This window comes from Eschscholzia californica, unplaced genomic scaffold, assembly GCF_041429995.1.
Source record: "Eschscholzia californica isolate CP2 unplaced genomic scaffold, dmEscCali1.0.p SCAF_1, whole genome shotgun sequence".
NCBI classification, from domain to species: Eukaryota; Viridiplantae; Streptophyta; class Magnoliopsida; order Ranunculales; family Papaveraceae; genus Eschscholzia; species Eschscholzia californica.
In genome coordinates, this window is record NW_028238198.1 from 24,360,379 (window position 1) to 24,366,470 (window position 6,092).

Sequence of the window (6,092 nt, forward strand, 5' to 3'; positions counted from 1 at the left end):
AAATGCAAAAAACCGTCCCCAATAGAGTATTGCGGACAAACTTTGTCTGTCCTAGAAAGCGGCGTCCCAAATAGTAAGGGACAGTTATAGCGACGGAAAGCATCTGTGCCAATACGTTTTTGGGACGATTTGTAACTGTCCCTATAAAAACATTTATTAGTGACAATGATTAACTGTCCCTGAAAGTTTGGCAAGATTTTCCTCCTATTAGCATTTGGGACAATTTACATCTGTCCCTACAAATTTGGTGAAAATTCTCTTGTTTGTTTATTGGGATAATTAATAATTGTCATTATAAAATCGACAGAGATTTTCTATTGCCTCTCTAGTACAGTTAATACCTGTTCTTGTAAATTTGACAGAAATGTTCTTTGACTTGCATTTAGGACAATCAAGGTATTATGTTCATACCAAAAGATAATATATATTCTTACCAAAAATATATATTGAATTTATAGATTTCGTGCTACATGAAAATATCAAACAAATTTCACACTCACTTTAAATAAGTTTAAAACAAAATTATTAACTAGAATTTATTGTTCATACTAAAAGGAATAGCTACTCTAATACATATTGTCATTCTAAGACCCAATCTCTTTCTAATACCTATTCTAGCTAATGCCAACCTACCATCTACTAGCTAGATTAATTACGGAACATATATTAAATAAACATTCAGAATTGTGCACCCGCGCTTGAATCTCCATCATAAACGCCATCGATATATTTCCCATAACAAAAACGCTTAGTCCAACTGAAACAAACAAAGACACTAGAATATCAATTAACTCTCTTTCAACAGAAAAAAAAGAATATCATTAACTAGAATATTCAATCAAGTAAACAAAAAATTGACTTTTCTACGCAATAATGTAACTTTGAGAAGTGACGTAGATATACTTGTCAAACAATTAAAAACAATCATTTTGCTCCACATCTTTCTCCACCCATTGTAATAATTTTTTGAAACTGCTCTCTCATTGAACCATCCAACAAACAACACGACGCTAGTAAGGTCTTAATTCCGGAATCAAGTCAGGGAGTTCATCAACTGACACTAGCTCTCTTCTGAGAGTAAGAATTTTTAGCAGTAGAAATAATGAGTCATCAGTCATAATCCAAGAACATACATATTATTGGTAAATGCACTATAACTCACTTGGATGGTTTAAGGGCAGCATAGAACTCAGTAGCATTGTATTTTTCTTTTTTGCTTTCCTGGCAGCAAGAAATAGTAGTGGAAATAATAAGTCATCACAGCCATAAAACAAAAAATAGAAAATAGTAGTAAAACTCACTTAGATGGTTTAATGACAGCATATAACCCAGCAACATTAATCAAGTATTCAAGTATTTTGTCTTAAATCATAAGTAACTCCTACCTCTCTACGAGCTTCAAGTTTGAATGGCCTATCAATTCCATATATATATATATATATATATATATATATATATATATATATATCCCCGTTATAGTAACTTCACGCCGCAACGAAGCCATAACACTTATCATCAATGGTCTCCCATTGACATCTAAACCTTTTACCTTCCAAGTTTTCTATAGCGGTTTCATTTACCTGTGCGTGAAGTTCCTTGGTTTCCCTAACTAAATATGAACCAAAGAACCATGAAAACTATTCATGTCAAAAGCATCATAGTTGTATGTATCAGGATTATAACAATGTTGAGCCTTTCCAGCAAACTAAATATTATACTATCTTCTTGGCGAATCAAAGAATATCTTATACTATCAGGGTTTCACTCTATCAACTATTTCCTTTTTGTCCACACTGTACACAGAAAACTTATGTCAAAAACATGGATAATGAATGAATATCGATAGAAAGACAACTTACTCTTTCTTTTCAATATGAAAGGTGGGACTAGACCTCATGGATACCACCATATTTCGATGAAAACCCATTGCTCAATTTGCAACTCAAATCAATTTTCTATAAAAGTTACTAGTTGAGGAAGGAATGATTCAAAGTGGACAAAAAGAGGATACAGAAAGATGAACTTTTGAAGTAAAAAAGTAGAACTTTTTGCATACCTGGATTAAGGCTGGGAATTTAGCCCGAGAGCCCGAAACCCGGTCCGGAACGCCCGGGACCGATTAGAAAAAAACCCGCCCGAAGCCCGACGCGGGTAGTACCCGCCCGGCCCGCCTCTAGATAATGGGCGGGCTTGGGCTCCACCCAAAAAAAACTCACCCGAACACTACACCCGTCTGAAATGCCCGCCTTAACAACCCATCTTCAGAGCCCGAGATATAGGCACCCCTTCCTTAGGTTTTCAATATAAAAACTAAATTTTCTCATTATTAACTCACTGGCCAAACACAAAGATAGAGAGAGAAAGACCGAGAGAGGGACTGGGAGAGAGAAGATGAGAGTGAAAGAGACGGAGATTGAGATACTGGGAGTGAGAGAGACAGAGAAAAGCTGAGAAGGAAGAGAAGAAAAAGTAGAACAAAGGTTTATTCTTTGCTTTTGGTCGTCGAAGAAGCAATGGTGATGAATAGATCTTCAAGTTTTTCCATTTCTTGTATATTCTTCTAGTTTCTAGATTAATCTTTTAGATCTATTACTTGTATAAATTTTTGTATTCCAGATCTCTATCTTATGTTTGTTGAGACTTGAGATTTTGCCAATCTTTTTGGTATTTGTATAAAAATTTTGTAAGTCTTTTGTGTGTTTCTCATAAAAAAAAAAAGTCTTTTGTGTTTATCTTTATTTATGTCTATGTTAATTTAGATCTGTGTCTATATTTTCTTTTTCTTTATGTAAAAATGTTTATGTATTTTCTAGATCTAATATCTAGATCTTTCTCTCTCTTTATATATATTGCTTTGTTTAGATCTTAATAAAATTTCTAGATCTGATTTCTGTGTTTGTATTTTGTACTCATTTTCCTTTCTTTTTTTTTGTAATTTTGATTTTTTTAGAGTGTTTGTGCCCGAACCCGGCCCGCCCGAAACCCGTCAAGGAACCGACGGGCTAGTGCCCATGGCGGGCTCTGTGCAGAGAATTTTCCAAATTACCCGGCCCGAGCCCGCTCACTAAGCTATGTAGCCCATAAGTCTAGGTACCCGGAACGCCCGAACCCGAGACATTAGTACCCACGGGTACCCGAGCCCGGCCCGTTTCCCACCCCTAACCTGGATTAACTTGTAGAAGCTTTAAGAGTTTGACTGATTTTGTGTAGATATTATGCTACTATGGAGAGAAGGTTACCTCATGCTAGTCAGAATCTGAGGATGACCTTGGGTCGTTACGAGAACTTTCAAAGGAGAAGCTAGGGCGTAAGTACATTTAGCTGTAAAAAGATTACATAGGTCATTAATATCAGTTGAAATGATAACTACATAGTGAATCATAATTCTATCAAGTATGTACCTCCCCATCGCGAAGCCGCCTAAAATAAGCCCTCATCTCGTCTAATTCCGCTTTTGTACTACTAAGTTCTTTTTTCATTTCTTTCTTCAAGTTTGAAGTCCCGTCCTTGCTCTTACGAGATTCAATCTTGGATGATTCTCCCAAGCAGTTTTTAGGGTGCCTTTTCTATAACACCGAATAAAACCTTTAGATAATTTTTTTGGATGATTCTCCTATCTGATTTCTCCAATGTAACTGAAATCAGATTTCTAGATATTAGAACTAGCCAAAGGATGCTAAACTAAAAGAAATCATTTGGATAATTTGCATCCACATCTACCAAATTAACCTAATAGATTCATTGAACCTAATTTGCATCCACATCCACATTTTAAATCCTACCCCTAATTTATCTGAACAAGAAGAGGAAGAACATACCTGGTGGTGCTAACTGCACTATGATGTCGCCAGAAAAACCCTAGAAGTAGAAGATAAACAAAAAAACCACGCCACAAGAGAGAGACCGACAAGGTGATCACACAAACCTGCAAAAATTGTGCTAAATGGCCGATATCGCAGCTACACAAAGATTTTCAAAATAAGACAAGAAGCTCACAAGTCATATAGATAAAATCCTATAAGAAAGCAAAAGAATCAAACTTTTCATAGAGATCCTCCTAAGTTGTTAGAATAATCTAATTTTGTGTGTTGAGAACTATTTAACAAATCATTCATAAATGAAAAGGGTTTTATGTGACATGGAAGTTCATTCTTAAACAAGTTAGACATTAAAAAGGTTTTGTGAACACAAACATATTTTTATGATGAAACAACTCACTGTAAACCTCCACTCAAACTTTGATTGAATCAAAACAGAATATATTTTTTTGTAATATACTAAATACAAACATATTTGAAACAATCTAAAAACTTTCTTAAGGTATGATCCATAAATACATCTTCTGCTTCTGGCGAAGAGAACCCTAAATAAATTCCCCTCTTTCTTTACTGCTTATTCAATTAGTGACCTTCAAAACCCTACATAATTTTAATAGATTTAGTACCTAATAACTAGGGTGAAGAATCGTGGAGAGAAAAAACTGAAGACGACGAGAAGAAAACTCAAGCAGAAGAATCGTGGAGAGAAAATATTTGAGAATTTCATTTTGTGTTTGACTAGTTTGATGCGGGAACTGAAATTTGGGCGCTCTTTTCTCCTCTTGGTTACTCAAAATTATTTTCTAAATATTACTACTACGGACTAAAGATTAGCCCAAGAAACATGTATTTGTCCCTATTGAAATTCTAATAGGGGGACAAACACTAAAAAGTAGTCCCTCTTTCAAATATATTAGGGACCAGTTAGCCCTTTTTTTTTTTTGTAGTGTCCCTAAAACCCGTAGCCCTAAGGACTTTCTCTAGGAAGTCCCAGCTTACTCCGTCGTAGGCTTTCGCCATGTCCATCTTCAGAGCAAAAGTCTCATTCTTGGCTTTAGCTTTATGCATGGTGTGTAAGTTCTTGGGCTATTACTATATTATCTATGATTTGACGACCCAAGACAAAAGCGTTTGGGGTCCAAGAAATACTATCTTCGAGATACGGTCTAATCTTGTCCGCTAAGAGTTTCGTGATGAATTTGAATAGAGTTGCAAAGAGAAATTGGGCGAAACTCAGAAGCGATAGCCGGATCCCGAACTTTAGGAAGTAAAGCTATGGTAGTAAGAATAAGAGAATGATCGATACAACCTGATCTGATATTATGTGACAATATTAAAAGTGACGGGCCCTATACCGTCGCCTATGATATTTCTGACACTCATATTTGTAAATTCGTTATTGACTTTTATGTATTCCGAATTACGGTTCTTTTGATAGAGTAAAACTAACAAGTCTATTCTGATCCATCTGTAAAGAGCGATGTCAGTGGATGGTACAACCGTACAAGGCAAAGTGTACTCTAGACGTAAATTAAATTAATGATTTCTATTTTTGGGTCAACTCTCGTTCTATCTTTTGATGGAATTTAGATGAATGATTGGTTCAAATTTAGGTCTGAAGTAGGTATATTTTTGTAGCATCTTCTACCATTTTTCATCTGTAAATAATCATTCTTCATTCATTGATCATTTTCATCTACAAACAATCGTACGAGTCTCTGTTAATGGAGGTTAGGGTTTAGAAACAAGAGTTTAAAGGGTTATATTTTTTTAGGTATATTTTTGTAACATCTGCTATCATTTTTCATCTATAAAAAAACATTTGGGCTTATGGTCCAAAAATCTACAGTACTTAAACACAGATTTAATCCTCAATAATCCTAAACTAGGTTTATAAACCAAAATATTAACATAAATAGATATCTAGTCCATTTATATTAAATCATAATACCTAATCTAACCTTCTATATAAACAAAAACTGATTTTCCTTGAAAATCTCCAAATATCCGTTTTTCATTTTTATCTCTCACTTTCTCTCTCCAATCAAGATCATATAAACAAAAACTTTATCTTCACTCTTCTCCAAAACGGAAATCATTAATGTTCTCTCTCTAAAACCGAATCCTCTTTTCAACCTCCATTATTGAGTCTCGAAATCTGCTTTATCAGATTCAGGTTCGTACCTTTGTTAAGATTTACAGTTGCTTATGAGGTTAAAGTAACAAGTTTAATCTTTCTTTTGAATGTTTTTCATCACCATCTTTAAAGATATT

General features: G+C 34.7%; 1 long non-coding RNA gene across 1 annotated transcript; it reads right to left on the reverse strand.

Annotated features, from left to right (window-relative positions):
• Positions 1-477: 477 nt before the first annotated feature.
• On the reverse strand, positions 478-4,606 carry LOC147565330 (uncharacterized). The gene is made up of 7 exons (XR_015230168.1): positions 4,445-4,606; positions 3,819-3,959; positions 3,402-3,566; positions 3,164-3,321; positions 1,163-2,056; positions 904-1,071; positions 478-757 (listed from the first exon to the last, which is right to left on the reverse strand). It is a non-coding gene; the product is annotated as an uncharacterized LOC147565330 (long non-coding RNA).
• Between the last annotated feature and the right edge of the window lie 1,486 nt (positions 4,607-6,092).